Here is a 26,332-nt window from a genome sequence, read left to right on the forward strand (position 1 = left end):
GTAGCTCAGATGGTAGAGCGCTCGCTTAGCATGCAAGAGGTACCAGGGCGATTCCTGGCCTCTCCAATTGATATTCACTCTTTCAGTTCGGAACACACTCCACGTGCTGTGTACGGAATAGTCTAACCTAGCTGCTTAGGGGACGTAGCTCAGATGGTAGAGCGCTCGCTTAGCATGCGAGAAGTACCAGGATCGATACCTGGCGTCTCCAACTTTTATTCACTCTTTGAGTTCGGAACACACACTACGTGCTGTGTACGGAGTAGCGTAACCTCGCTGCGTAGGGGAGGTAGCTCAGATGGTAGAGCGCTCGCTTAGCATGCGAGAGGTACCAGGATCGATACCTGGCGTCTCCATTTTTTATTCACTCTTTGAGTTCGGAACACTCACTATGTGCTGTGTACGGAGTAGTCTAACCTCGCTTCGTAGCGGAGGTAGCTCAGATGGTAGAGCGCTCGCTTAGCACGCGAGAGGTACCAGGATCGATATCTGGCGACTACAATTTTTATTCACCCTTTGAGTTCGGAACACACACTACGAGCTGTGTACGGAAGAGTCTAACCTCGCTGCATAGGGGACGTAGGTCAGTTGGTAGAGCGCTCGTTTAGCATGCGAGAGGTACTACGATCGATACCTGGCGTCTCCAATTTTTATTCACTCTTTCAGTTCGGAACACACACAACGTGCTGTGTACGGAGTAGTCTAATCTCGCTGCGTAGGGGGCGTAACTCAGATGGTAGAGCGCTCGCTTAGCATGCGAGAGGTACCAGGATCGATACCTGGCGCCTCCAATTTTTATTCACCCTTTGAGTTCGGAACACACACTATGTGCTGTGTACGGAGTAGTCTTACCTCGCTGCATAGGGGACGTAGCCCAGTTGGTAGAGCGCTCGCTTAGCATGCGAGAGGTACCAGGATCGATACCTGGCGTCTCCAATTCTTATTCACTCTTTCAGTTCGGAACACACACTACGTGCTGTGTACGGAGTAGTCTAACCTCGCTGCATAGGGGACGTAGCTCAGACGGTAGAGCGCTCGCTTTGCGTGCGAGATGTACCAGGATCGATACCTGGCGACTCGCATTTTTATTCAATCTTGGAGTTCGGGACACACACTACGTGCTGTGTACGGAGTGCTGACCTCGCTGCATAGGGGACGTAGCTCAGATGGTAGAGCGCTCGCTTAGCATGCGAGAGGTACCAGGGTCGATACCTGGCGTCTCCAATTCTTATTCACTCTTTGAGTTCGGAACACACACTACGTGCTGTGTACGGAGTAGTCTAACCTCGCTGCATAGGGGACGTAGCCCAGTTGGTAGAGCGCTCGCTTAGCATGCGAGAGGTACCAGGATCGATACCTGGCGTCTCCAATTTTTATTCACTCTTTCAGTTCGGAACACACACTACGTGCTGTGTACGGAGTAGTCTAACCTCGCTGCATAGGGGACGTAGCTCAGACGGTAGAGCGCTCGCTTTGCGTGCGAGATGTACCAGGATCGATACCTGGCGACTCGCATTTTTATTCAATCTTGGAGTTCGGGACACACACTACGTGCTGTGTACGGAGTAGTCTAACCTCGCTGCATAGGGGACGTAGCTCGGATGTTAGAGCCCTCGCTTAGCATGCGAGAGGTGCAGGTTCGATACCTGGCGACTCCAATTTTTATTCAATCTTTGAGTTCGGGACACACACTACGTGCTGTGTACGGAGTGCTGACCTCGCTGCGTAGGGGACGTATCTCAGATGGTAGAGCGCTCGCTTAGCATGCGAGAGGTACCAGGATCTATACCTGGCGTCTCCAATTCTTATTCACTCCTTGAGTTCGGAACACACACTACGTGCTGTGTACGGAGTAGTCTAACCTCGCTGCATAGGGGACGTAGCTCAGATGGTAGAGCGCTCGCTTAGCATGCGAGAGGTACCAGGATCGATACCTCGTGTCTACAATTTTTATTCACTCTTTCAGTTCGGAACACACACTACGTGCTGTGTACGGAGTAGTCTAACCTCGCTGCATAGGGGACGTAGCTCAGTTTTTAGAGCGCTCGCTTAGCATGCGAGAGGTACCAGGATCGATACCTGGCGTCTCCAATTCTTATTCACTCTTTCAGTTCGGAACACACACTACGTGCTGTGTACGGAGTAGTCTAACCTCGCTGCATAGGGGACGTAGCTCAGACGGTAGAGCGCTCGCTTTGCGTGCGAGAGGTACCAGGATCGATACCTGGCGACTCGCATTTCTATTCAATCTTTGAGTTCGGGACACACACTACGTGCTGTGTACGGAGTGCTGCCCTCGCTGCATAGGGGACGTAGCTCAGATGGTAGAGCGCTCGCTTAGCATGCGAAAGGTACCAGGATCGATACCTGGCGTCTCCAATTCTTATTCACTCTTTCAGTTCGGAACACACACTACGTGCTGTGTACGGAGTAGTCTAACCTCGCTGCGTAGGGGACGTAACTCAGATGGTAGAGCGTTCGCTTAGCATGCGATAGGTACCAGGATCGTTACCTGGCGACTCCAATTTTTATTCACCATTTGAGTTCGGAACACACACTACGTGCTGTGTACTGAGTAGTGTAACCTCACTGCATAGGGGACGTAGCTCAGATGGTAGAGCGCTCGCTTAGCATGCTAGAAGTACCATTATCGATACCTGGCGTCTCCAATATCAATTCACTCTTTGAGTTCGGAACACACACTACGTGCTATGTACGGAGTAGTCTAACCTCGCTGCATAGGGGACGTAGCTCAGATGGTAGAGCGCTCGCTTAGCATGCGATAGGTACCAGGATCGATATCTGGCGTCTCCAATTCATATTCACTCTTTGAGTTCGGAACACACACTACGTGCTGTGTACTGAGTAGTGTAACCTCGCTGCATAGGGGCCGTAGCTGGGATGGTAGAGCGCTCGCGTAGCATGCGAGAGGTACCAGGATCGATACCTGGCGTCTCCAATATCAATTCACTCTTTGAGTTCGGAACACGCACTACGTGCGGTGTACGGAGTAGTCTAACCTCGCTGCATAGGGGACGTGGCTCAGATGGTAGAGCGCTCGCTTAGCATGCGAGAGGTACCAGGATCGATACCTCGCGTCTCCAATTTTTATTCACTCTTTCAGTTCGGAACACACACTACGTGCTGTGTACGGAGTAGTCTAACCTCGCTGCATAGGGGACGTAGCTCAGATGGTAGAGTGCTCGCTTAGCATGCGAGGGGTACCAGGAACGATACCTGGCGTCTCCAATTTTTATTCACTCTTTCAGTTCGGAACACACACTACGTGCTGTGTACGGAGTAGTCTAACCTCGCTGCATAGGGGGCGTAGCTCAGTTGGTAGAGCGCTCGCTTAGCATGCGAGAGGTACCAGGATCGATATCTGGCGACTATAACTTTTATTCACCCTTTGAGTTCGGAACACACACTACGTGCTGTATACGGAGTAGTCTAACCTCGCTGCATAGGAGACGTAGCTCAGATGGTAGAGCGCTCGCTTAGCATGCGAGAGGTACCAGGATCGATACCTGGCGTCTCCAATTCTTATTCACTCTTTGAGTTCGGAACACACACTACGTGCTGTGTACGGAGTAGTCTAACCACGCTGCATAGGGGACGTAGCTCAGATGGTAGAGCGCTCGCTTAGCATGCGAGACTTACCAGGATCGATACCTGGCGTCTCCAATTCATATTCACTCTTTGAGTTCGGAACACACACTACGTGCTGTGTACTGAGTAGTGTAACCTCGCTGCATAGGGGCCGTAGCTGGGATGGTAGAGCGCTCGCGTAGCATGCGAGAGGTACCAGGATCGATACCTGGCGTCTCCAATATCAATTCACTCTTTGAGTTCGGAACACGCACTACGTGCGGTGTACGGAGTAGTCTAACCTCGCTGCATAGGGGACGTGGCTCAGATGGTAGAGCGCTCGCTTAGCATGCGAGAGGTACCAGGATCGATACCTCGCGTCTCCAATTTTTATTCACTCTTTGATTTCGGAACACACAGTACGTGCTGTTTACGGAGTAGAGTAACCTCGCTGCATAGGGGACGCAGCTTTGATGGTAGAGCGCTCGCTTAGTATCCTAGAAGTACCAGGATCGATACCTGGCGTCTCCAATATCAATTCACTCTTTGAGTTCGGAACACACACTACGTGCTGTGTACGGAGTAGTCTAACCTCGCGGAATAGGGGGCGTAGCTCAGTTGGTAGAGCGCTCGCTTAGCATGCGAGAGGTACCAGGATCGATATCTGGCGACTATGATTGTTATTCACTCTTTGAGTTCGGAACACACACTACGTGCTGTGTACGGAGTAGTCTAACCTCGCTGCATAGGGGACGTAGCTCGGATGGTAGGGTGCTCGCTTAGCTTGCGAGAGGTACTAAGATCGATACCTGGCGTCTCCAATTTTTTTTCACTCTTTCAGTTCGGAACACACACAACGTGCTGGGTACGGAGTAGTCCAATCTCGCTGCGTAGGGGGCGTAGCTCGGATGGTAGAGCGCTCGCTTAGCATCCGAGAGGTACCGGGATCGATACCTGACGTCTGCAATTTTTATTCACCCTTCGAGTTCGGAACACACACTATGTGCTATGTACGGAGTAGTCTAACCTCGCTGCATAGCGGACGTAGCTCAGTTGGTAGAGCGCTCGCTTAGCATGCGAGAAGTACCAGGATCGATACCTGGCGTCTCCTATTCTTATTCACTCTTTCAGTTCGGAAGACACACTACGTGCTGTGTACGGAGTAGTCTAACCTGGCTGCATAGCGGACGTAGCTCAGACGGCAGAGCGCTCGCTTAGCGTGCGAGGGGTACCAGGATCGATACCTGGCGACTCCAATTTTTATTCAATCTTTGAGTTCGGGGCACACACTACGTGCTGTTTACGGAGTGCTGACCTCGCTGCATAGGGGACGTAGCTCAGATGGTAGAGCGCTCGCTTAGCATGCGAGAGGTACAAGGATCGATACCTGGCGTCTCCAATTTCTATTCTCTCTTTGAGTTCGGTACACACACTACGTGCTGTGTAGTGAGTAGTGTAACCTCGCTGCATAGGGGCCGTAGCTCAGATGGTAGAGCGCTCGCTTAGCATGTGAGAGGTACCAGGGTCGAAATCTGGCGACTATAATTTTTATTCACTCTTTCAGTTCGGAACACACACTACGTGCTGTGTACGGAGTAGTCTAACCGCGCTGCATAGGGGACGTAGCTCAGATGGTAGAGCGCTCACTTAGCATGCGAGAGGTACCAGGATCGACACCTGGCGACTCCAATTTTTATTCAGTCTTTGAGTTCGGGACACACACTACGTGCTGTGTACGGAGTGCTGACCTCGCTTCATAGGGGACGTAGCTCAGATGGTAGAGCGCTCGCTTAGCATGTGAGAGGTACCAGGATCGATGCCTGGCGTCTCCAATTCTTATTCACTCTTTGAGTTCGGAACACACACTACGTGCTGTGTACGGAGTAGTCTAACCTCGCTGCATAGGGGACGTAGCTCAGATGGTAGAGCGCTCGCTTAGCATGCGATAGGTACCAGGATCGTTACCTGGCGTCTCCAATTTTTATTCACTCTTTCAGTTCCGAACACACACCACGTGCTGTGTACAGAGTAGTCTAACCTCGCTGCATAGGGGACGTAGCTCAGATGGTAGAGCGCTCGCTTAGCATGGGAGAGGTACCAGGATCGATACCTGGCGTCTCCAATTTTTATTCACTCTTTCAGTTCCGAACACACAGTACGTGCTGTGTACGGAGTAGTCTAACCTCGGTGCGTAGGGGACGTAGCTCAGATGGTAGAGCGCTCGCTTAGCATGCGGGAGGTACCAGGATCGATACCTGGCGTCTCCAATTTTCATTCACTCTTTGAGTTCGGAACACACACTACGTGCTGTGTACGGAGTAGCCTACTCTCGCTGCATAGGGGACGTAGCTCAGATGCTAGAGCGCTCGGTTAGCATGCGAGAGGTACCAGGATCGATACGCGGCGTCTCCAATATTTATTCACTCTTTGAGTTCGGAACACACGCTACGTGCTGTGTACGGAGTAGTCTAGCCTCGCTGCATAGGTGACGTAGCTCAGATGGTAGAGCGCTCGCTTAGCATGGGAGAGGTACCAGGATCGATACCTGGCGTCTCCTATTTTTATTCGCTCCTTGAGTTCGGAACACACACTACGTGCTGTGTACGGAGTAGTCTAACCTCGCTGCATAGGGACGTAGCTCAGATGGTAGAGCGCTCGCTTAGCATGCAAGAGGTACCAGGGCGATTCCTGGCCTCTCCAATTGATATTCACTCTTTCAGTTCGGAACACACTCCACGTGCTGTGTACGGAATAGTCTAACCTAGCTGCTTAGGGTACGTAGCTCAGATGGTAGAGCGCTCGCTTAGCATGCGAGAAGTACCAGGATCGATACCTGGCGTCTCCAATTTTTATTCACTCTTTGAGTTCGGAACACACACTACGTGCTGTGTACGGAGTAGTGTAACCTCGCTGCGTAGGGGAGGTAGCTCAGATGGTAGAGCGCTCGCTTAGCATGCGAGAGGTACCAGGATCGATACCTGGTGTCTCCATTTTTTATTCACTCTTTGTGTTCGGAACACTCACTATGTGCTGTGTACGGAGTAGTCTAACCTCGCTTCGTAGCGGAGGTAGCTCAGATGGTAGAGCGCACGCTTAGCATGCGAGAGGTACCAGGATCGATACCTGGCGTCTCCAATTTTTATTCACTCTTTCAGTTCGGAACACACACTACGTGCTGTGTACGGAATAGTCTAACCTCGCTGCATAGGGGACGTAGCTCAGATGGTAGAGTGCTCGCTTAGCATGCTAGAAGTACCAGGATCGACACCTGGCGTCTCCAATATCAATTCACTCTTTGAGTTCGGAACACACACTACGTGCTGTGTACGGAGTAGTCTAACCTCGCTGCATAGGGGACGTAGCTCAGATGGTAGGGCGCTCGCTTAGCATGCGAAAGGTACCAGGATCGATACCTGGCGTCTCCAATTTTTATTCACTCCTTGAGTTCGGAACACACAGTACGTGCTGTTTACGCAGTAGTCTAACCTCGCTGCATAGGGTACGTATGTCGGATGGTAGGGTGCTCGCTTAGCATGCGAGAGGTACCAGGATCGATACCTGGCGTCTCGAATTCTTCTTCACTCTTTCAGTTCGCAACACACACTACGAGCTGTGTACGGAGTAGTCTAACCTCGCTGCATAGGGGACGTAGGTCGGATGGTAGGGTGCTCGTTTAGCATGCGAGAGGTACTACGATCGATACCTGGCGTCTCCAATTTTTATTCACTCTTTCAGTTCGGAACACACACAACGTGCTGTGTACGGAGTAGTCTAATCTCGCTGCGTAGGGGGCGTAACTCAGATGGTAGAGCGCTCGCTTAGCATGCGAGAGGTACCAGGATCGATACCTGGCGCCTCCAATTTTTATTCACACTTTGAGTTCGGAACACACACTATGTGCTGTGTACGGAGTAGTCTTACCTCGCTGCATAGGGGACGTAACTCAGATGGTAGAGCGCTCGCTTAACATGCGATAGGTACCAGGATCGTTACCTGGCGACTCCAACTTTTATTCACCCTTTGAGTTCGGAACACACACTACGTGCTGTGTACTGAGTAGTGTAACCTCACTGCATAGGGGACGTAGCTCAGATGGTAGAGCGCTCGCTTAGCATGCGAGAGGTACCAGGATCGATACCTCGCGTCTCCAATTTGTATTCACCCTTTCAGTTCGGTACAAACACATTACGTGCTGTGTACTGAGTAGTGTAACTTCGCTGCATAGGGGACGTAGCTCAGATGGTAGAGCGCTCGCTTAGCATGCGAGAGGTACCAGGATCGATACCTGGCGTCTCCAATTTCTATTCTCTCTTTGAGTTCGGTACACACACTACGTGCTGTGTACTGAGTGGTGTAACCTCGCTGCATAGGGGCCGCAGCTCAGATGGTAGGGCGCTCGCTTAGCATGCGAGAGGTACCAGGGTCGAAACCCGGCGACTATGATTTGTATTCACCCTTTGAGTTCGGAACACACACTACGTGCTGTGTACGGAGTAGTCTAACCTCGCTGCATAGGGGACGTAGCCCAGTTGGTAGAGCGCTCGCTTAGCATGCGAGAGGTACCAGGATCGATACCTGGCGTCTCCAATTCTTATTCACTCTTTCAGTTCGGAACACACACTACGTGCTGTGTACGGAGTAGTCTAACCTCGCTGCATAGGGGACGTAGCTCAGACGGTAGAGCGATCGCTTTGCGTGCGAGATGTACCAGGATCGATACCTGGCGACTCGCATTTTTATTCAATCTTTGAGTTCGGGACACACACTGCGTGCTGTGTACGGAGTGCTGACCTCGCTGCATAGGGGACGTAGCTCAGATGGTAGAGCGCTCGCTTAGCATGCGAGAGGTACCAGGATCGATACCTGGCGTCTCCAATTCTTATTCACTCTTTGAGTTCGGAACACACACTACGTGCTGTGTACGGAGTAGTCTAACCTCGCTGCGTAGGGGACGTAACTCAGTTGGTAGAGCGCTCGCTTAGCATGCGATAGGTACCAGGATCGTTACCTGGCGACTCCAATTTTTATTCACCCTTTGAGTTCGGAGCACACACTACGTGCTGTGTACTGAGTAGTGTAACCTCACTGCATAGGGGACGTAGCTCAGATGGTAGAGCGCTCGCTTAGCATGCGAGAGGTACCAGGATCGATACCTGGCGTCTCCAATTTCTATTCTCTCTTTGAGCTCGGTACACACACTACGTGCTGTGTACTGAGTGGTGTAACCTCGCTGCATAGGCGCCGTAGCTCAGATGGTAGAGCGCTCGCTTAGCATGCGAGGGGTACCAGGGTCGAAATCCGGCGACTATAATTTTTATTCACTCTTTCAGTTCGGAACAAACACTATGTGCTGTGTACGGAGTAGTCTAACCTCGCTCCATCGGGGACGTAGCTCAGTTGGTAGAGCGCTCGCTTAGCATGCGAGAGGTACCAGGATCGATACCTGGCGTCTCCAATTTTTATTCACTCTTTCAGTTCGGAACACACACTACGTGCTGTGTACGGAGTAGTCTAACCTCGCTGCATAGGGGACGTAGCTCAGTTGGTAGCGCGCTCGCTTAGCATGCGAGAGGTACCAGGATCGATACCTCGTGTCTACAATTTTTATTCACTCTTTCAGTTCGGAACACACACACTACGTGCTGTGTACGGAGTAGTCTAACCTCGCTGCATAGGGGACGTAGCTCAGTTTTTAGAGCGCTCGATTAGCATGCGAGAGGTACCAGGATCGATACCTGGCGTCTCCAATTCTTATTCACTCTTTCAGTTCGGAACACACACTACGTGCTGTGTACGGAGTAGTCTAACCTCGCTGCATAGGGGACGTAGCTCAGACGGTAGAGCGCTCGCTTTGCGTGCGAGAGGTACCAGGATCGATACCTGGCGACTCGCATTTTTATTCAATCTTTGAGTTCGGGACACACACTACGTGCTGTGTACGGAGTGCTGACCTCGCTGCATAGGGGACGTAGCTCAGATGGTAGAGCGCTCGCTTAGCATGCGAAAGGTACCAGGATCGATACCTGGCGTCTCCAGTTCTTATTCACACTTTGAGTTCGGAACACACACTACGTGCTGTGTACGGAGTAGTCTAACCTCGCTGCGTAGGGGACGTAACTCAGATGGTAGAGCGCTCGCTTAGCATGCGATAGGTACCTGGATCGTTACCTGGCGACTCCAATTTTTATTCACCATTTGAGTTCGGAACACACACTACGTGCTGTGTACTGAGTAGTGTAACCTCACTGCATAGGGGACGTAGCTCAGATGGTAGCGCGCTCGCTTAGCATGCGAGAGGTACCAGGATCGATACCTGGCGTCTCCAATTTCTACTCACCCTTTGAGTTCGGAACACACACTACGTGCTGTGTACTGAGTAGTGTAACTTCGCTGCATAGGGGACGTAGCTCAGATGGTAGAGCGCTCGCTTAGCATGCGAGAGGTACCAGGATCGATACCTGGCGTCTCCAATTTCTATTCTCTCTTTGAGTTCGGTACACACACTACGTGCTGTGTACTGAGTGGTGTAACCTCGCTGCATAGGGGCCGTAGCTCAGATGGTAGAGCGCTCGCTTAGCATGCGAGAGGTACCAGGGTCGAAATCGGGCGACTATAATTTTTATTCACTCTTTCAGTTCGGAACACACACTACGTGCTGTGTACGGAGTAGTCTAACCTCGCTGCATAGGGGACGTAGCTCAGTTGGTAGAGCGCTCGCTTAGCATGCGAGAGGTACCAGGATCGATACCTGGCGACTATAATTTTTATTCACTCTTTCAGTTCGGAACACACACTACGTGGTGTGTACGGAGTAGTCTAACCTCGCTGCATAGGGAACGTAGCTCGGATGGTAGGGTGCTCGCTTAGCATGCGAGAGGTACCAGGATCGATACCTGGCGACTCCAATTTTTATTCCATCTTTGAGTTCGGGACACACACTACGTGCTGTGTACGGAGTGCTGACCTCGCTGCATAGGGGACGAGCTCAGATGGTAGAGCGCTCGCTTAGCATGCGAGAGGTACCAGGATCGATACCTGGCGTCTCCAATTTTTATTCACTCTTTGAGTTCGGAACACACAGTACGTGCTGTTTACGGAGTAGTCTAACCTCGCTGCATAGGGGACGAAGCTTTGATGGTAGAGCGCTCGCTTAGCATGCTAGAAGTACCAGGATCGATACCTGGCCTCTCCAATATCAATTCACTCTTTGAGTTCGTAACACACACTACGTGCTGTGTACGAAGTAGTCTAACATCGCTGCATAGCGGACGTAAGTCGCATGGTAGGGTGCTCGATTAGCATGCGAGAGGTACCAGGATCGATACCTGGCGTCTCGAATTCTTCTTCACTCTTTCAGTTCGCAACACACACTACGAGCTGTGTACGGAGTAGTCTAACCTCGCTGCATAGGGGACGTAGGTCGGATGGTAGGGTGCTCGTTTAGCATGCGAGAGGTACTACGATCGATACCTGGCGTCTCCAATTTTTATTCACACTTTGAGTTCGGAACACACACTACGTGCTGTGTACGGAGTAGTCTAACCTCGCTGCGTAGGGGACGTAACTCAGATGGTAGAGCGCTCGCTTAGAATGCGATAGGTACCAGGATCGTTACCTGGCGACTCCAATTTTTATTCACCCTTTGAGTTCGGAGCACACACTACGTGCTGTGTACTGAGTAGTGTAACCTCACTGCATAGGGGACGTAGCTCAGATGGTAGAGCGCTCGCTTAGCATGCGAGAGGTACCAGGATCGATACCTGGCGTCTCCAATTCTTATTCACTCTTTGAGTTCGGAACACACACTACGTGCTGTGTACGGAGTAGTCTAACCTCGCTGCGTAGGGGACGTAACTCAGATGGTAGAGCGCTCGCTTAGCATGCGATAGGTACCAGGATCGTTACCTGGCGACTCCAATTTTTATTCACCCTTTGAGTTCGGAGCACACACTACGTGCTGTGTACTGAGTAGTGTAACCTCACTGCATAGGGGACGTAGCTCAGATGGTAGAGCGCTCGCTTAGCATGCGAGAGGTACCAGGATCGATACCTGGCTTCTCCAATTTCTATTCTCTCTTTGAGTTCGGTACACACACTACGTGCTGTGTACTGAGTGGTGTAACCTCGCTGCATAGGGGCCGTAGCTCAGATGGTAGAGCGCTCGCTTAGCATGCGAGGGGTACAAGGGTCGAAATCCGGCGACTATAATTTTTATTCACTCTTTCAGTTCGGAACAAACACTACGTGCTGTGTACGGAGTAGTCTAACCTCGCTCCATCGGGGACGTAGCTCAGTTGGTAGAGCGCTCGCTTAGCATGCGAGAGGTACCAGGATCGATACCTGGCGTCTCCAATTTTTATTCACTCTTTCAGTTCGGAACACACACTACGTGCTGTGTACGGAGTAGTCTAACCTCGCTGCATAGGGGACGTAGCTCAGATGGTAGAGCGCTCGCTTAGCATGCGAGGGGTACAAGGGTCGAAATCCGGCGACTATAATTTTTATTCACTCTTTCAGTTCGGAACAAACACTACGTGCTGTGTACGGAGTAGTCTAACCTCGCTCCATCGGGGACGTAGCTCAGTTGGTAGAGCGCTCGCTTAGCATGCGAGAGGTACCAGGATCGATACCTGGCGTCTCCAATTCTTATTCACTCTTTCAGTTCGGAACACACACTACGTGCTGTGTACGGAGTAGTCTAACCTCGCTGCATAGGGGTCGTAGCTCAGACGGTAGAGCGCTCGCTTTGCGTGCGAGAGGTACCAGGGTCGATACCTGGCGACTCGCATTTTTATTCAATCTTTGAGTTCGGGACACACACTACGTGCTGTGTACGGAGTGCTGACCTCGCTGCATAGGGGACGTAGCTCAGATGGTAGAGCGCTCGCTTAGCATGCGAAAGGTACCAGGATCGATACCGGGCGTCTCCAGTTCTTATTCACACTTTGAGTTCGGTACACACACTACGTGCTGTGTACTGAGTGGTGTAACCTCGCTGCATAGGGGCCGTAGCTCAGATGGTAGAGCGCTCCCTTAGCATGCGAGAGGTACCAGGGTCGAAATCTGGCGACTATAATTTTTATTCACTCTTTCAGTTCGGAACACACACTACGTGCTGTGTACGGAGTAGTCTAACCTCGCTGCATAGGGGACGTAGCTCAGTTGGTAGAGCGCTCGCTTAGCATGCGAGAGGTACCAGGATCGATACCTGGCGACTATAATTTTTATTCACTCTTTCAGTTCGGAACACACACTACGTGGTGTGTACGGAGTAGTCTAACCTCGCTGCATAGGGAACGTAGCTCGGATGGTAGGGTGCTCGCTTAGCATGCGAGAGGTACCAGGATCGATACCTGGCGACTCCAATTTTTATTCCATCTTTGAGTTCGGGACACACACTACGTGCTGTGTACGGAGTGCTGACCTCGCTGCATAGGGGACGAGCTCAGATGGTAGAGCGCTCGCTTAGCATGCGAGAGGTACCAGGATCGATACCTGGCGTCTCCAATTTTTATTCACTCTTTGAGTTCGGAACACACAGTACGTGCTGTAGACGGAGTAGTCTAACCTCGCTGCATAGGGGACGAAGCTTTGATGGTAGAGCGCTCGCTTAGCATGCTAGAAGTACCAGGATCGATACCTGGCCTCTCCAATATCAATTCACTCTTTGAGTTCGTAACACACACTACGTGCTGTGTACGAAGTAGTCTAACATCGCTGCATAGCGGACGTAAGTCGGATGTTAGGGTGCTCGATTAGCATGCGAGAGGTACCAGGATCGATACCTGGCGTCTCCAATTCTTATTCACTCTTTCAGTTCGGAACACACACTACGTGCTGTGTACTGAGTAGTGTAACCTCACTGCATAGGGGACGTAGCTCAGATGGTAGAGCGCTCGCTTAGCATGCGAGAGGTACCAGGATCGATACCTGGCGTCTCCAATTTTTATTCACTCTTTGAGTTCGGAACACACAGTACGTGCTGTTTACGGAGTAGTCTAACCTCGCTGCATAGGGGACGAAGCTTTGATGGTAGAGCGCTCGCTTAGCATGCTAGAAGTACCAGGATCGATACCTGGCCTCTCCAATATCAATTCACTCTTTGAGTTCGTAACACACACTACGTGCTGTGTACGGAGTAGTCTAACCTCGCTGCGTAGGGGACGTAACTCAGATGGTAGAGCGCTCGCTTAGCATGCGATAGATACCAGGCTCGTTACCTGGCGACTCCAATTTTTATTCACCCTTTGATTTCGGAACACACACTACGTGCTGTGTACAGAGTAGTGTAACCTCACCGCATAGGGGACGTAGCTCAGATGGTAGAGCGCTCGCTTAGCATGCGAGAGGTACCAGGATGGATGCCTGGCGTCTCCAATTTCTGCTCACCCTTTGAGTTCGGAACACACACTACGTGCTGTGTACTGAGTAGTGTAACTTCGCTGCATAGGTGACGTAGCTCAGATGGCAGAGCGCTCGCTTAGCATGCGAGAGGTACCAGGATCGATACCTGGCGTCTCCAATTTTTATTCGCTCCTTGAGTTCGGAACACACACTACGTGCTGTGTACGGAGTAGTCTAACCTCGCTGCATAGGGGACGTAGCTCGGATGTTAGAGCCCTCGCTTAGCATGCAAGAGGTACCAGGATCGATTCCTGGCCTCTCCAAATTATATTCACTCTTTCAGTTCGGAACACACTCTACGTGCTGTGTACGGAATTGTCTATCCTAGCTGCTTAGGGGACGTAGCTCAGATGGTAGAGCGCTCGCTTAGCGTGCGAGAGGTACCAGGATCGAAACCTGGCGACTCCAGTTTTTATTCACTCTTGGAGTTCGGAACACTCACTATGTGCTGTGTACGGAGTAGTCTAACCTCGCTTCGTAGGGGAGGTAGCTCAGATGGTAGAGCGCTCGCTTAGCATGCGCGAGGTACCAGGATCGATACCTGGCGTCTCCAATTTTTATTCACTCTTTCAGTTCGGAACACACAGTACGTGCTGTTTACGGAGTAGTCTAACCTCGCTGCATAGGGGACGAAGCTTTGGTGGTAGAGCGCTCGCTTAGCATGCTAGAAGTACCAGGATCGATACCTGGCGTCTCCAATATCAATTCACTCTTTGAGTTCGGAACACACACTTCGTGCTATGTACGGAGTAGTCTAACCTCGCTAAATAGGGGACGTAGCTCAGATGGTAGAGTGCTCGCTTAGCATGCGAGAGGTACCAGGACCGATACCTGGCGTCTCCAATTTTTATTCACACTTTCAGTTCGGAACACACACTACGTGCTGTGTACGGAGTAGTCTAACCTCGCTGCATAGGGGACGTAGCTCAGTTGGTAGAGCGCTCGCTTGGCATGCGAGAGGTACCAGGATCGATATCTGGCGACTATAACTTTTATTCACCCTTTGAGTTCGGAACACACACTACGTGCTGTGTACGGAGTAGTCTAACCTCGCTGCATATGGGACGTAGCTCGGATGGTAGGGTGCTCGCTTTGCATGCGAGAGGTACAGGTTCGATACCTGGCGACTCCAATTTTTATTCAATCTTTGAGTTCGGGACACACACTACGTGCTGTGTACGGAGTGCTGACCTCGCTGCATAGGGGCCGTAGCTCGGATGTTAGAGCGCTCGCTTAGCATGCGAGAGGTACCAGGATCGATACCTGGCGTCTCCAACATCAATTCACTCTTTGAGTTCGGAACACACTCTACGTGCGGTGTACGGAGTAGTCTAACCTCGCTGCATAGGGGACGTAGCTCAGATGGTAGAGCGCTCGCTTAGCATGCGAGAGGTACCAGGATCGATACCTGGCGTCTCCAATTTTTATTCACTCTTTGATTTCGGAACACACAGTACGTGCTGTTTACGGAGTAGAGTAACCTCGCTGCATAGGGGACGCAGCTTTGATGGTAGAGCGCTCGCTTAGCATCCTAGAAGTACCAGGATCGATACCTGGCGTCTCCAATATCAATTCACTCTTTGAGTTCGGAACACACACTACGTGCTGTGTACGGAGTAGTCTAACCTCGCTGCATAGGGGACGTAGGTCAGATGGTAGAGTGCTCGCTTAGCATGCGAGAGGTACCAGGATCGATACCTGGCGTCTCCAATTTTTATTCACTCTTTCAGTTCGGAACACACACTACGTGCTGTGTACGGAGTAGTCTAACCTCGCGGAATAGGGGACGTAGCTCAGTTGGTAGAGCGCTCGCTTAGCATGCGAGAGGTACCAGGATCGATATCTGGCGACTATAATTTTTATTCACTCTTTGAGTTCGGAACACACACTACGTGCTGTGTACGGAGTAGTCTAACCTCGCTGCATAGGGGACGTAGCTCGGATGGTAGGGTGCTCGCTTAGCATGCGAGAGGTACTAAGATCGATACCTAGCGTCTCCAATTTTTTTCACTCTTTCAGTTCGGAACACACACAACGTGCTGGGTACGGAGTAGTCTAATCTCGCTGCGTAGGGGGCGTAGCTCGGATGGTAGAGCGCTCGCTTAGCATCCGAGATGTACCAGGAACGATACCTGATGTCTGCAATTCTTATTCACCCTTCGAGTTCGGAACACACACTACGTGCTGTGTACGGAGTAGTCTAACCTCGCTGCATAGGGGACGTAGCTCAGTTGGTAGAGCGCTCGCTTAGCATGCGAGAGGTACCAGGATCGATACCTGGCGTCTCCAATTCTTATTCACTCTTTCAGTTCGGAACACACACTACGTGCTGTGTACGGAGTAGTCTAACCTGGCTGCATAGCGGACGTAGCTCAGACGGCAGAGCGATCGCTTAGCGTGCGAGGGGTCCCAGGATCGATACCTGGCGACTCCAATTTTTATTCAATCTTTGAGTTCGGGACACACACTACGTGCTGTTTACGGAGTGCTGACCTCGCTGCATAGGGGACGTAGCTCAGATGGTAGAGCGCTCGCTTAGCATGCGAGAGGTACAAGGATCGATACCTGGCGTCTCCAATTTCTATTCTCTCTTTGAGTTCGGTACACACACTACGTGCTGTGTACTGAGTAGTGTAACCTCGCTGCATAGGGGCCGTAGCTCAGATGGTAGAGCGCTCGCTTATCATGCGAGAGGTCCCAGGGTCGAAATCTGGCGACTATAATTTTTATTCACTCTTTCAGTTCGGAACACACACTACGTGCTGTGTGCGGATTGCTGACCTCGCTTCATAGGGGACGTAGCTCAGATGGTAGAGCGCTCGTTTAGCATGCGAGAGGTACCAGGATCGATGCCTGGCGTCTCCAATTCTTATTCACTCTTTGAGTTCGGAACACACACTACGTGCTGTGTACGGAGTAGTCTATCCTCGCTGCATAGGGGACGTAGCTCAGATGGTAGAGCGCTCGCTTAGCATGCGATGGGTACCAGGATCGTTACCTGGCGTCTCCAATTTTTATTCACTCTTTCAGTTCCGAACACACACTACGTGCTGTGTACAGAGTAGTCTAACCTCCCTGCATAGGGGACGTACCTCAGATGGTAGAGCGCTCGCTTAGCATGCGAGAGGTACCAGGATCGATACCTGGCGTCTCCAATTTTTATTGACTCTTTCAGTTCCGAACACACAGTACGTGCTGTCTACGGAGTAGTCTAACCTCGCTGCGTAGGGGACGTAGCTCAGATGGTAGAGCGCTCGCTTAGCATGCGGGAGGTACCAGGATCGATACCCGGCGTCTCCAATTTTTATTCACTCTTTGAGTTCGGAACACACACTACGTGCTGTGTACGGAGTAGCCTACCCTCGCAGCATAGGGGACGTAGCTCAGATGCTAGAGCGCTCGCTTAGCATGCGAGAGGTACCAGGATCGATACGCGGCGTCTCCAATATTTATTCACTCTTTGAGTTCGGAACACACGCTACGTGCTGTGTAAGGAGTAGTCTAGCCTCGCTGCATAGGTGTCGTAGCTCAGATTGTAGAGCGCTCGCTTAGCATGGGAGAGGTACCAGGATCGATACCTGGCGTCTCCTATTTTTATTCGCTCCTTGAGTTCGGAACACACACTACGTGCTGTGTACGGAGTAGTCTAGCCTCGCAGCATAGGGGACGTAGCTCAGATGCTAGAGCGCTCGCTTAGCATGCGAGAGGTACCAGGATCGATACGCGGCGTCTCCAATATTTATTCACTCTTTGAGTTCGGAACACACACTACGTGCTGTGTACGGAGTAGTTTAGCCTAGCTGCATAGGTGTCGTAGCTCAGATTGTAGAGCGCTCGCTTAGCATGGGAGAGGTACCAGGATCGATACCTGGCGTCTCCTATTTTTATTCGCTCCTTGAGTTCGGAACGCACACTACGTGCTGTGTACGGAGTAGTCTAACCTCGCTGCATAGGGGACGTAGCTCAGATGGTAGAGCGCTCGCTTAGCATGCAAGAGGTACCAGGGTCGATTCCTGGCCTCTCCAATTGATATTCACTCTTTCAGTTCGGAACACACTCTACGTGCTGTGTACGGAATAGTCTAACCTAGCTGCTTAGGGGACGTAGCTCAGATGGTAGAGCGCTCGCTTAGCATGCGAGAAGTACCAGGATCGATACCTGGCGTCTCCAATTTTTATTCACTCTTTGAGTTCGGAACACACACTACGTGCTGTGTACGGAATAGTCTAACCTCGCTGCATAGGGGACGTAGCTCAGATGGTAGAGTGCTCGCTTAGCATGCTAGAAGTACCAGGATCGACACCTGGCGTCTCCAATATCAATTCACTCTTTGAGTTCTGAACACACACTACGTGCTGTGTATGGAGTAGTCTAACCTTGCTGCATAGGGGACGTAGCTCAGATGGTAGAGCGCTCGCTTAGCATGCGAGAGGTACCAGGATCGATAACTGGCGTCTCCAATTTTTATTAAATCCTTGAGTTCGGAACAAACAGTACGTGCTGTTTACGCAGTAGTCTAACCTCGCTGCATAGGGGACGTAGCTCAGTTGGTAGAGCGCTCGCTTAGCACGCGAGAGGTACCAGGATCGATATCTGGCGACTATAATTTTTATTCACTCTTTGAGTTCGGAACACACACTACTTGCTGTGTACTGAGTGGTGTAACCTGGCTGCATAGTGGCCGTAGCTCAGATGGTAGAGCGCTCGCTTAGCATGCGAGAGGTACCAGGGTCGAAACCCGGCGACTATAATTCTTATTCACTCTTTCAGTTCGGAACAAACACTACGTGCTGTGTACGGAGTAGTCTAACCTCGCTCCATCGGGGACGTAGCTCAGTTGGTAGAGCGCTCGCTTAGCATGCGAGAGGTACCAGGATCGATACCTGGCGTCTCCAATTTTTATTCACTCTTTCAGTTCGGAACACACACTACGTGCTGTGTACGGAGTAGTCTAACCTCGCTGCATAGGGGACGTAGCTCAGTTGGTAGAGCGCTCGCTTAGCATGCGAGAGGTACCAGGATCGATATCTGGCGACTATAATTTTTATTCACCCTTTGAGTTCGGAACACACACTACGTGCTGTGTACGGAGTAGTCTAACCTCGCTGCATACGGGACGTAGGTCGGATGGTAGGGTGCTCGTTTAGCATGCGAGAGGTACCAGGATCGATACCTGGCGTCTCCAATTTTTACTCACCCTTTGAGTTCGGAACACACACTATGTGCTGTGTACGGAGTAGTCTAACCTCGCTGCATAGGGGACGTAGCCCAGTTGGTAGAGCGCTCGCTAAGCATGCGAGAGGTACCAGGATCGATACCTGGCGTCTCCAATTCTTATTCACTCTTTCACTTCGGAACACACACTACGTGCTGTGTACGGAGTAGTCTAACCTCGCTGCATAGGGGACGTAGCTCAGACGGTAGAGCGCTCGCTTTGCGTGCGAGATGTACCAGGATCGATACCTGGCGACTCGCATTTTTATTCACCCTTTGAGTTCGGAACACACACTACGTGCTGTGTACTGAGTAGTGTAACCTCACTGCATAGGGGACGTAGCTCAGTTGGTAGAGCGCTCGCATAGCATGCGAGAGGTACCAGGATCGATACCTGGCGATTATAATTTTTATTCACTCTTTCAGTTCGGAACACACACTACGTGCTGTGTACGGAGTAGTCTAACCTCGCTGCATGGGGGACGTAGCTCAGACGGTAGAGCGCTCGCTTTGCGTGCGAGAGGTACCAGGATCGATACCTGGCGACTCGCATTTTTATTCAATCTTTGAGTTCGGGACACACACTACGTGCTGTGTACGGAGTGCTGACCTCGCTGCATAGGGGACGTGGCTCAGATGGTAGAGCGCTCGCTTAGCATGCGAGAGGTACCAGTAATGATATCTGGTGTCTCCAATTTCTACTCACCCTTTGAGTTCGGAACACACACTACGTGCTGTGTACTGAGTAGTGTAACCTCACTGCATAGGGGACGTAGCTCAGATGGTAGAGCGCTCGCTTAGCATGCGAGAGGTACCAGGATCGATACCTGGCGTCTCCAATTTCTACTCACCCTTTGAGTTCGGAACACACACTACGTGCTGTGTACTGAGTAGTGTAACTTCGCTGCATAGGGGACGTAGCTCAGATGGTAGAGCGCTCGCTTAGCATGCGAGAGGTACCAGGATCGATACCTGGCGTCTCCAATTTCTATTCTCTCTTTGAGTTCGGTACACACACTACGTGCTGTGTACTGAGTGGTGTACCCTCGATGCATAGGGGCCGTAGCTCAGATGGTAGAGCGCTCGCTTAGCATGCGAGAGGTACCAGGATCGAAATCTGGCGACTATAATTTTTATTCACTCTTTCAGTTCGGAACACACACTACGTGCTGTGTACGGAGTAGTCTAACCTCGCAGCATAGGGGACGTAGCTCAGTTGGTAGAGCGCTCGCATAGCATGCGAGAGGTACCAGGATCGATACCTGGCGATTATAATTTTTATTCACTCTTTCAGTTCGGAACACACACTACGTGGTGTGTACGGAGTAGTCTAACCTCGCTGCATAGGGGACGTAGCTCGGATGGTAGGGTGCTCGCTTAGCATGCGAGAGGTACCAGGATCGATACCTGGCGACTCCAATTTTTATTCAATCTTTGAGTTCGGGACACACACTACGTGCTGTGTACGGAGTGCTGACCTCGCTGCATAGGGGACGAGCTCAGATGGTAGAGCGCTCGCTTAGCATGCGAGAGGTACCAGGATCGATACCTGGCGTCTCCAATTCTTATTCACTCTTTGAGTTCGGAACACACACTACGTGCTGTGTACGGAGTAGTCTAACCTCGCTGCATAGCGGACGTAAGTCGGATGGTAGGGTGCTCGATTAGCATGCGAGAGGTACCAGGATCGACACCTGGCGTCTCCAATTCTTATTGACTCTTTCAGTTCGTAACACACACTACGTGCTGTGTACGGAGTAGTCTAACCTCGCTGCATAGGGGACGTAGGTCGGATGGTAGGGTGCTCGTTTAGCATGCGAGAGGTACTACGATCGATACCTGGCGTCTACAATTTTTATTCACTCTTTCAGTTCGGAACACACACAACGTGCTTGTACGGAGTAGTCTAATCTCGCTGCGTAGGGGGCGTAACTCAGATGGTAGAGCGCTCGCTTAGCATGCGAGAGGTACCAGGATCGATACCTGGCGTCTCCAATTTTTATTCACCCTTTGAGTTCGGAACACACACTATGTGCTGTGTACGGAGTAGTCTTACCTCGCTGCATAGGGGACGTAGCCCAGTTGGTAGAGCGCTCGCTTAGCATGCGAGAGGTACCAGGATCGATACCTGGCGTCTCCAATTCTTATTCACTCTTTCAGTTCGGAACACACACTACGTGCTGTGTACGGAGTAGTCTAACCTCGCTGCATAGGGGACGTAGCTCAGACGGTAGAGCGCTCGCTTTGCGTGCGAGATGTACGAGGATCGATACCTGGCGACTCGCATTTTTATTCAATCTTTGAGTTCGGGACACACACTACGTGCTGTGTACGGAGTGCTGACCTCGCTGCATAGGGGACGTAGCTCAGATGGTAGAGCGCTCGCTTAGCATGCGAGAGGTACCAGGATCGATACCTGGCGTCTCCAATTCTTATTGACTCTTTGAGTTCGGAACACACACTACGTGCTGTGTACGGAGTAGTCTAACCTCGCTGCGTAGGGGACGTAACTCAGATGGTAGAGCGCTCGCTTAGCATGCGATAGGTACCAGGATCGTTACCTGGCGACTCCAATTTTTATTCACCCTTTGAGTTCGGAACACACACTACGTGCTGTGTACTGAGTAGTGTAACCTCACTGCATAGGGGACGTAGCTCAGATGGTAGAGCGCTCGCTTAGCATGCGAGAGGTACCAGGATCGATACCTGGCGTCTCCAATTTGTATTCACCGTTTCAGTTCGGAACAAACACATTACGTGCTGTGTACTGAGTAGTGTAACTTCGCTGCATAGGGGACGTAGCTCAGATGGTAGAGCGCTCGCTTAGCATGCGAGAGGTACCAGGATCGATACCTGGCGTCTCCAATTTCTATTCTCTCTTTGAGTTCGGTACACACACTACGTGCTGTGTACTGAGTGGTGTAACCTCGCTGCATAGTGGCCGTAGCTCAGATGGTAGAGCGCTCGCTTAGCATGCGAGAGGTACCAGGGTCGAAACCCGGCGACTATAATTTTTATTCACTCTTTCAGTTCGGAACAAACACTACGTGCTGTGTACGGAGTAGTCTAACCTCGCTCCATCGGGGACGTAGCTCAGTTGGTAGAGCGCTCGCTTAGCATGCGAGAGGTACCAGGATCGATACCTGGCGTCTCCAATTTTTATTCACTCTTTCAGTTCGGAACACACACTACGTGCTGTGTACGGAGTAGTCTAACCTCGCTGCATAGGGGACGTAGCTCAGTTGGTAGAGCGCTCGCTTAGCATGCGAGAGGTACCAGGATCGATATCTGGCGACTATAATTTTTATTCACCCTTTGAGTTCGGAACACACACTACGTGCTGTGTACGGAGTAGTCTAACCTCGCTGCATAGGGGACGTAGGTCGGATGGTAGGGTGCTCGTTTAGCATGCGAGAGGTACTACGATCGATACCTGGCGTCTCCAATTTTTATTCACTCTTTCACTTCGGAACACACACAACGTGCTGTGTACAGAGTAGTCTAATCTCGCTGCGTAGGGGGCGTAACTCAGATGGTAGAGCGCTCGCTTAGCATGCGAGAGGTACCAGGATCGATACCTGGCGTCTCCAATTTTTACTCACCCTTTGAGTTCGGAACACACACTATGTGCTGTGTACGGAGTAGTCTAACCTCGCTGCATAGGGGACGTAGCCCAGTTGGTAGAGCGCTCGCTTAGCATGCGAGAGGTACCAGGATCGATACCTGGCGTTTCCAATTCTTATTCACTCTTTCACTTCGGAACACACACTACGTGCTGTGTACGGAGTAGTCTAACCTCGCTGCATAGGGGACGTAGCTCAGACGGTAGAGCGCTCGCTTTGCGTGCGAGATGTACCAGGATCGATACCTTGCGACTCGCATTTTTATTCAATCTTTGAGTTCGGGACACACACTACGTGCTGTGTACGGAGTGCTGACCTCGCTGCATAGGGGACGTAGCTCAGATGGTAGAGCGCTCGCTTAGCATGCGAGAGGTACCAGGATCGATACCTGGCGTCTCCAATTCTTATTCACTCTTTGCGTTCGGAACACACACTACGTGCTGTGTACGGAGTAGTCTAACCTCGCTGCATCGGGGACGTAGCTCAGTTGGTAGAGCGCTCGCTTAGCATGCGAGAGGTACCAGGATCGATACCTCGCGTCTACAATTTTTATTCACTCTTTCAGTTCGGAACACACACTACGTGCTGTGTACGGAGTAGTCTAACTTCGCTGCATAGGGGACGTAGCTCAGTTGGTAGAGCGCTCGCTTAGCATGCGAGAGGTACCAGGATCGATACCTGGCGTCTCCAATTCTTATTCACTCTTTCAGTTCGGAACACACACTACGTGCTGTGTACGGAGTAGTCTAACCTCGTTGCATGGGGGACGTAGCTCAGACGGTAGAGCGCTCGCTTTGCGTGCGAGAGGTACCAGGATCGATAGCTGGCGACTCGCATTTTTATTCAATCTTTGAGTTCGGGACACACACTACGTGCTGTGTACGGAGTGCTGACCTCGCTGCATAGGGGACGTAGCTCAGATGGTAGAGCGCTCGCTTAGCATGCGAAAGGTACCAGGATCGATACCTGGCGTCTCCAGTTCTTATTCACTCTTTGAGTTCGGAACACACACTACGTGCTGTGTACGGAGTAGTCTAACGTCGCTGCGTAGGGGACGTAACTCAGATGGTAGAGCGCTCGCTTAGCATGCGATAGGTACCAGGATCGTTACCTGGCGACTCCAATTTTTATTCACCATTTGAGTTCGGAACACACACTACGTGCTGTGTACTGAGTAGTGTAACCTCACTGCATAGGGCACGTAGCTGAGATGGTAGAGCGCTCGCTTAGCATGCGAGAGGTACCAGGATCGATACCTGGCGTCTCCAATTTCTATTCTCTCTTTGAGTTCGGTACACACACTACGTGCTGTGTACTGAGTGGTGTAACCTCGCTGCATAGGGGCCGTAGCTCAGATGGTAGAGCGCTCGCTTAGCATGCGAGAGGTACCAGGATCGAAATCTGGCGACAATAATTTTTATTCACTCTTTCAGTTCGGAACACACACTACGTGCTGTGTACGGAGTAGTCTAACCTCGCACCATAGGGGACGTAGCTCAGTTGGTAGAGCGCTCGCATAGCATGCGAGAGGTACCAGGATCGAAATCTGGCGACTATAATTTTTATTCACTCTTTCAGTTCGGAACACACACTACGTGGTGTGTACGGAGTAGTCTAACCTCGCTGCATAGGGGACGTAGCTCGGATGGTAGGGTGCTCGCTTAGCATGCGAGAGGTACCAGGATCGATACCTGGCGACTCCAATTTTTATTCAATCTTTGAGTTCGGGACACACACTACGTGCTGTGTACGGAGTGCTGACCTCGCTGCATAGGGGACGAGCTCAGATGGTAGAGCGCTCGCTTAGCATGCGAGAGGTACCAGGATCGATACCTGGCGTCTCCAATTTTTATTCACTCTTTGAGTCCGGAACACACAGTACGTGCTGTTTACGGAGTAGTCTAACCTCGCTGCATAGGGGACGAAGCTTTGATGGTAGAGCGCTCGCTTAGCATGCTAGAAGTACCAGGATCGATACCTGGCCTCTCCAATATCAATTCATTCTTTGAGTTCGTAACACACACTACGTGCTGTGTACGAAGTAGTCTAACCTCGCTGCATAGCGGACGTAAGTCGGATGGTAGGGTGCTCGATTAGCATGCGAGAGGTACCAGGATCGACACCTGGCGTCTCCAATTCTTATTGACTCTTTCAGTTCGTAACACACACTACGTGCTGTGTACGGAGTAGTCTAACCTCGCTGCATAGGGGACGTAGCTCAGACGGTAGAGCTTTGCGTGCGAGAGGTACCAGGATCGATACCTGGCGACTCCAATTTTTATTCAATCTTTGAGTTCGTGACACACACTACGTGCTGTGTACGGAGTGCTGACCTCGCTGGATAGGGGACGTAGCTCAGTTGGTAGAGCGCTCGCTTAGCATGCGAGAGGTACCAGTATCGATATCTGGCGACTATAATTTTTTTCACTCTTTGAGTTCGGAACACACACTACGTGCTGTGTACGGAGTAGTCTAACCTCGCTGCGTAGGGGACGTAGGTCGGATAGTAGGGTGCTCGTTTAGCATGCGAGAGGTACTACGATCGATACCTGGCGTCTCCAATTTTTATTCACTCTTTCAGTTCGGAACACACACAACGTGCTGTGTACGGAGTAGTCTAATCTCGCTGCGCAGGGGGCGTAGCTCAGATGGTAGAGCGCTCGCTTAGCATGCGATAGGTACCAGGATCGATACCTGGCGTCTCCAATTTTTATTCACCCTTTGAGTTCGGGACACACACTACGTGCTGTGTACGGAGTAGTCTAACCTCGCTGCGTAGGGGACGTAACTCAGATGGTAGAGCGCTCGCTTAGCATGCGAGAGGTACCAGGATCGATACCTGGCGTCTCTAATTTTTATTCACCCTTTGAGTTCGGGACACACACTATGTGCTGTGTACGGAGTAGTCTAACCTCGCTGCATAGGAGGCGTAGCTCAGTTGGTAGAGCGCTCGCTTAGCATGCGAGAGGTACCAGGATCGATACCCGGCGTCTCCAATTCTTATTCACTCTTTCAGTTCGGAACACACACTACGTGCTGAGTACGGAGTAGTCTAACCTCGCTGCATAGGGGACGTAGCTCAGACGGCAGAGCGCTCGCTTTGCGTGCGAGAAGTACCAGGATCGATACCTGGCGACTCCAATTTTTATTCAATCTTTGAGTTCGGGAGACACACTACGTGCTGTGTACGGAGTAGTCTAACCTCGCTGCATAGGGGGGACGTAGCTCAGTTGGGAGAGCGCTCGCTTAGCATGCGAGAGGTAACAGGATCGATATCTGGCGACTATAATTTTTATTCACTCTTTGAGTTGGGAACACACACTACGTGCTGTGTACGGAGTAGCCTAACCTCGCTGCATAGGGGACGTAGCTCAGTTGGTAGAGCGCTCGCTTAGCATGCGAGAGGTACCAGGATTGATACCTGGTGTCTCCAATTTTTATTCAATCTTTGAGTTCGGGACACACACTATGTGCTGTGTACGGAGTGCTGACCTCGCTGCATA

At 51.2% G+C, this 26,332-nt stretch overlaps 50 non-coding genes across 50 annotated transcripts; all 50 read left to right on the forward strand.

Annotated features, from left to right (window-relative positions):
* The first annotated feature begins 138 nt into the window (after positions 1-138).
* Positions 139-211, forward strand: TRNAA-AGC (transfer RNA alanine (anticodon AGC)). Its single transcript has one exon. It is a non-coding gene; the product is annotated as a tRNA-Ala (tRNA).
* Positions 212-283: 72 nt separating this feature from the next.
* On the forward strand, positions 284-356 carry TRNAA-AGC (transfer RNA alanine (anticodon AGC)). Its single transcript has one exon. It is a non-coding gene; the product is annotated as a tRNA-Ala (tRNA).
* A 362-nt stretch (positions 357-718) lies between these two features.
* Positions 719-791, forward strand: TRNAA-AGC (transfer RNA alanine (anticodon AGC)). Its single transcript has one exon. It is a non-coding gene; the product is annotated as a tRNA-Ala (tRNA).
* A 72-nt stretch (positions 792-863) lies between these two features.
* TRNAA-AGC (transfer RNA alanine (anticodon AGC)) lies at positions 864-936 on the forward strand. Its single transcript has one exon. It is a non-coding gene; the product is annotated as a tRNA-Ala (tRNA).
* Positions 937-1,151: 215 nt separating this feature from the next.
* On the forward strand, positions 1,152-1,224 carry TRNAA-AGC (transfer RNA alanine (anticodon AGC)). The gene has a single exon. It is a non-coding gene; the product is annotated as a tRNA-Ala (tRNA).
* Positions 1,225-1,296: 72 nt separating this feature from the next.
* On the forward strand, positions 1,297-1,369 carry TRNAA-AGC (transfer RNA alanine (anticodon AGC)). The gene has a single exon. It is a non-coding gene; the product is annotated as a tRNA-Ala (tRNA).
* A 649-nt stretch (positions 1,370-2,018) lies between these two features.
* TRNAA-AGC (transfer RNA alanine (anticodon AGC)) lies at positions 2,019-2,091 on the forward strand. The gene has a single exon. It is a non-coding gene; the product is annotated as a tRNA-Ala (tRNA).
* A 215-nt stretch (positions 2,092-2,306) lies between these two features.
* Positions 2,307-2,379, forward strand: TRNAA-AGC (transfer RNA alanine (anticodon AGC)). The gene has a single exon. It is a non-coding gene; the product is annotated as a tRNA-Ala (tRNA).
* Positions 2,380-3,466: 1,087 nt separating this feature from the next.
* Positions 3,467-3,539, forward strand: TRNAA-AGC (transfer RNA alanine (anticodon AGC)). The gene has a single exon. It is a non-coding gene; the product is annotated as a tRNA-Ala (tRNA).
* A 72-nt stretch (positions 3,540-3,611) lies between these two features.
* Positions 3,612-3,684, forward strand: TRNAA-AGC (transfer RNA alanine (anticodon AGC)). Its single transcript has one exon. It is a non-coding gene; the product is annotated as a tRNA-Ala (tRNA).
* Positions 3,685-4,914: 1,230 nt separating this feature from the next.
* TRNAA-AGC (transfer RNA threonine (anticodon AGU)) lies at positions 4,915-4,987 on the forward strand. The gene has a single exon. It is a non-coding gene; the product is annotated as a tRNA-Ala (tRNA).
* Positions 4,988-5,347: 360 nt separating this feature from the next.
* Positions 5,348-5,420, forward strand: TRNAA-AGC (transfer RNA alanine (anticodon AGC)). The gene has a single exon. It is a non-coding gene; the product is annotated as a tRNA-Ala (tRNA).
* A 217-nt stretch (positions 5,421-5,637) lies between these two features.
* TRNAA-AGC (transfer RNA alanine (anticodon AGC)) lies at positions 5,638-5,710 on the forward strand. The gene has a single exon. It is a non-coding gene; the product is annotated as a tRNA-Ala (tRNA).
* A 72-nt stretch (positions 5,711-5,782) lies between these two features.
* TRNAA-AGC (transfer RNA alanine (anticodon AGC)) lies at positions 5,783-5,855 on the forward strand. The gene has a single exon. It is a non-coding gene; the product is annotated as a tRNA-Ala (tRNA).
* A 650-nt stretch (positions 5,856-6,505) lies between these two features.
* TRNAA-AGC (transfer RNA alanine (anticodon AGC)) lies at positions 6,506-6,578 on the forward strand. The gene has a single exon. It is a non-coding gene; the product is annotated as a tRNA-Ala (tRNA).
* Positions 6,579-7,375: 797 nt separating this feature from the next.
* Positions 7,376-7,448, forward strand: TRNAA-AGC (transfer RNA alanine (anticodon AGC)). Its single transcript has one exon. It is a non-coding gene; the product is annotated as a tRNA-Ala (tRNA).
* A 364-nt stretch (positions 7,449-7,812) lies between these two features.
* Positions 7,813-7,885, forward strand: TRNAA-AGC (transfer RNA alanine (anticodon AGC)). Its single transcript has one exon. It is a non-coding gene; the product is annotated as a tRNA-Ala (tRNA).
* A 217-nt stretch (positions 7,886-8,102) lies between these two features.
* On the forward strand, positions 8,103-8,175 carry TRNAA-AGC (transfer RNA alanine (anticodon AGC)). The gene has a single exon. It is a non-coding gene; the product is annotated as a tRNA-Ala (tRNA).
* Positions 8,176-8,390: 215 nt separating this feature from the next.
* TRNAA-AGC (transfer RNA alanine (anticodon AGC)) lies at positions 8,391-8,463 on the forward strand. The gene has a single exon. It is a non-coding gene; the product is annotated as a tRNA-Ala (tRNA).
* A 217-nt stretch (positions 8,464-8,680) lies between these two features.
* Positions 8,681-8,753, forward strand: TRNAA-AGC (transfer RNA alanine (anticodon AGC)). The gene has a single exon. It is a non-coding gene; the product is annotated as a tRNA-Ala (tRNA).
* A 217-nt stretch (positions 8,754-8,970) lies between these two features.
* TRNAA-AGC (transfer RNA alanine (anticodon AGC)) lies at positions 8,971-9,043 on the forward strand. The gene has a single exon. It is a non-coding gene; the product is annotated as a tRNA-Ala (tRNA).
* A 507-nt stretch (positions 9,044-9,550) lies between these two features.
* TRNAA-AGC (transfer RNA alanine (anticodon AGC)) lies at positions 9,551-9,623 on the forward strand. Its single transcript has one exon. It is a non-coding gene; the product is annotated as a tRNA-Ala (tRNA).
* A 362-nt stretch (positions 9,624-9,985) lies between these two features.
* On the forward strand, positions 9,986-10,058 carry TRNAA-AGC (transfer RNA alanine (anticodon AGC)). The gene has a single exon. It is a non-coding gene; the product is annotated as a tRNA-Ala (tRNA).
* A 1,229-nt stretch (positions 10,059-11,287) lies between these two features.
* Positions 11,288-11,360, forward strand: TRNAA-AGC (transfer RNA alanine (anticodon AGC)). The gene has a single exon. It is a non-coding gene; the product is annotated as a tRNA-Ala (tRNA).
* A 217-nt stretch (positions 11,361-11,577) lies between these two features.
* Positions 11,578-11,650, forward strand: TRNAA-AGC (transfer RNA alanine (anticodon AGC)). The gene has a single exon. It is a non-coding gene; the product is annotated as a tRNA-Ala (tRNA).
* A 217-nt stretch (positions 11,651-11,867) lies between these two features.
* TRNAA-AGC (transfer RNA alanine (anticodon AGC)) lies at positions 11,868-11,940 on the forward strand. Its single transcript has one exon. It is a non-coding gene; the product is annotated as a tRNA-Ala (tRNA).
* Positions 11,941-12,157: 217 nt separating this feature from the next.
* On the forward strand, positions 12,158-12,230 carry TRNAA-AGC (transfer RNA alanine (anticodon AGC)). The gene has a single exon. It is a non-coding gene; the product is annotated as a tRNA-Ala (tRNA).
* A 1,227-nt stretch (positions 12,231-13,457) lies between these two features.
* On the forward strand, positions 13,458-13,530 carry TRNAA-AGC (transfer RNA alanine (anticodon AGC)). The gene has a single exon. It is a non-coding gene; the product is annotated as a tRNA-Ala (tRNA).
* Positions 13,531-14,037: 507 nt separating this feature from the next.
* TRNAA-AGC (transfer RNA alanine (anticodon AGC)) lies at positions 14,038-14,110 on the forward strand. Its single transcript has one exon. It is a non-coding gene; the product is annotated as a tRNA-Ala (tRNA).
* Positions 14,111-15,339: 1,229 nt separating this feature from the next.
* TRNAA-AGC (transfer RNA alanine (anticodon AGC)) lies at positions 15,340-15,412 on the forward strand. The gene has a single exon. It is a non-coding gene; the product is annotated as a tRNA-Ala (tRNA).
* Positions 15,413-16,208: 796 nt separating this feature from the next.
* On the forward strand, positions 16,209-16,281 carry TRNAA-AGC (transfer RNA alanine (anticodon AGC)). Its single transcript has one exon. It is a non-coding gene; the product is annotated as a tRNA-Ala (tRNA).
* A 215-nt stretch (positions 16,282-16,496) lies between these two features.
* On the forward strand, positions 16,497-16,569 carry TRNAA-AGC (transfer RNA alanine (anticodon AGC)). The gene has a single exon. It is a non-coding gene; the product is annotated as a tRNA-Ala (tRNA).
* Positions 16,570-16,784: 215 nt separating this feature from the next.
* TRNAA-AGC (transfer RNA alanine (anticodon AGC)) lies at positions 16,785-16,857 on the forward strand. The gene has a single exon. It is a non-coding gene; the product is annotated as a tRNA-Ala (tRNA).
* A 217-nt stretch (positions 16,858-17,074) lies between these two features.
* On the forward strand, positions 17,075-17,147 carry TRNAA-AGC (transfer RNA alanine (anticodon AGC)). The gene has a single exon. It is a non-coding gene; the product is annotated as a tRNA-Ala (tRNA).
* Positions 17,148-18,089: 942 nt separating this feature from the next.
* TRNAA-AGC (transfer RNA alanine (anticodon AGC)) lies at positions 18,090-18,162 on the forward strand. The gene has a single exon. It is a non-coding gene; the product is annotated as a tRNA-Ala (tRNA).
* A 652-nt stretch (positions 18,163-18,814) lies between these two features.
* On the forward strand, positions 18,815-18,887 carry TRNAA-AGC (transfer RNA alanine (anticodon AGC)). The gene has a single exon. It is a non-coding gene; the product is annotated as a tRNA-Ala (tRNA).
* A 72-nt stretch (positions 18,888-18,959) lies between these two features.
* On the forward strand, positions 18,960-19,177 carry TRNAA-AGC (transfer RNA alanine (anticodon AGC)). Its single transcript has 2 exons — positions 18,960-18,996; positions 19,142-19,177. It is a non-coding gene; the product is annotated as a tRNA-Ala (tRNA).
* A 795-nt stretch (positions 19,178-19,972) lies between these two features.
* On the forward strand, positions 19,973-20,045 carry TRNAA-AGC (transfer RNA alanine (anticodon AGC)). The gene has a single exon. It is a non-coding gene; the product is annotated as a tRNA-Ala (tRNA).
* Positions 20,046-20,117: 72 nt separating this feature from the next.
* On the forward strand, positions 20,118-20,190 carry TRNAA-AGC (transfer RNA alanine (anticodon AGC)). The gene has a single exon. It is a non-coding gene; the product is annotated as a tRNA-Ala (tRNA).
* A 1,083-nt stretch (positions 20,191-21,273) lies between these two features.
* Positions 21,274-21,346, forward strand: TRNAA-AGC (transfer RNA alanine (anticodon AGC)). Its single transcript has one exon. It is a non-coding gene; the product is annotated as a tRNA-Ala (tRNA).
* Positions 21,347-21,561: 215 nt separating this feature from the next.
* On the forward strand, positions 21,562-21,634 carry TRNAA-AGC (transfer RNA alanine (anticodon AGC)). The gene has a single exon. It is a non-coding gene; the product is annotated as a tRNA-Ala (tRNA).
* A 217-nt stretch (positions 21,635-21,851) lies between these two features.
* TRNAA-AGC (transfer RNA alanine (anticodon AGC)) lies at positions 21,852-21,924 on the forward strand. The gene has a single exon. It is a non-coding gene; the product is annotated as a tRNA-Ala (tRNA).
* A 74-nt stretch (positions 21,925-21,998) lies between these two features.
* On the forward strand, positions 21,999-22,071 carry TRNAA-AGC (transfer RNA alanine (anticodon AGC)). Its single transcript has one exon. It is a non-coding gene; the product is annotated as a tRNA-Ala (tRNA).
* A 217-nt stretch (positions 22,072-22,288) lies between these two features.
* Positions 22,289-22,361, forward strand: TRNAA-AGC (transfer RNA alanine (anticodon AGC)). Its single transcript has one exon. It is a non-coding gene; the product is annotated as a tRNA-Ala (tRNA).
* Positions 22,362-22,868: 507 nt separating this feature from the next.
* TRNAA-AGC (transfer RNA alanine (anticodon AGC)) lies at positions 22,869-22,941 on the forward strand. The gene has a single exon. It is a non-coding gene; the product is annotated as a tRNA-Ala (tRNA).
* A 215-nt stretch (positions 22,942-23,156) lies between these two features.
* TRNAA-AGC (transfer RNA alanine (anticodon AGC)) lies at positions 23,157-23,229 on the forward strand. The gene has a single exon. It is a non-coding gene; the product is annotated as a tRNA-Ala (tRNA).
* Positions 23,230-23,446: 217 nt separating this feature from the next.
* TRNAA-AGC (transfer RNA alanine (anticodon AGC)) lies at positions 23,447-23,519 on the forward strand. Its single transcript has one exon. It is a non-coding gene; the product is annotated as a tRNA-Ala (tRNA).
* A 215-nt stretch (positions 23,520-23,734) lies between these two features.
* Positions 23,735-23,807, forward strand: TRNAA-AGC (transfer RNA alanine (anticodon AGC)). Its single transcript has one exon. It is a non-coding gene; the product is annotated as a tRNA-Ala (tRNA).
* Positions 23,808-25,752: 1,945 nt separating this feature from the next.
* Positions 25,753-25,825, forward strand: TRNAA-AGC (transfer RNA alanine (anticodon AGC)). The gene has a single exon. It is a non-coding gene; the product is annotated as a tRNA-Ala (tRNA).
* A 364-nt stretch (positions 25,826-26,189) lies between these two features.
* On the forward strand, positions 26,190-26,262 carry TRNAA-AGC (transfer RNA alanine (anticodon AGC)). The gene has a single exon. It is a non-coding gene; the product is annotated as a tRNA-Ala (tRNA).
* The last annotated feature ends 70 nt before the right edge of the window (positions 26,263-26,332 follow it).

The sequence above is a fragment of the Anabrus simplex genome, chromosome 1 (genome assembly GCF_040414725.1).
Source record: "Anabrus simplex isolate iqAnaSimp1 chromosome 1, ASM4041472v1, whole genome shotgun sequence".
NCBI lineage: Eukaryota > Metazoa > Arthropoda > Insecta > Orthoptera > Tettigoniidae > Anabrus > Anabrus simplex.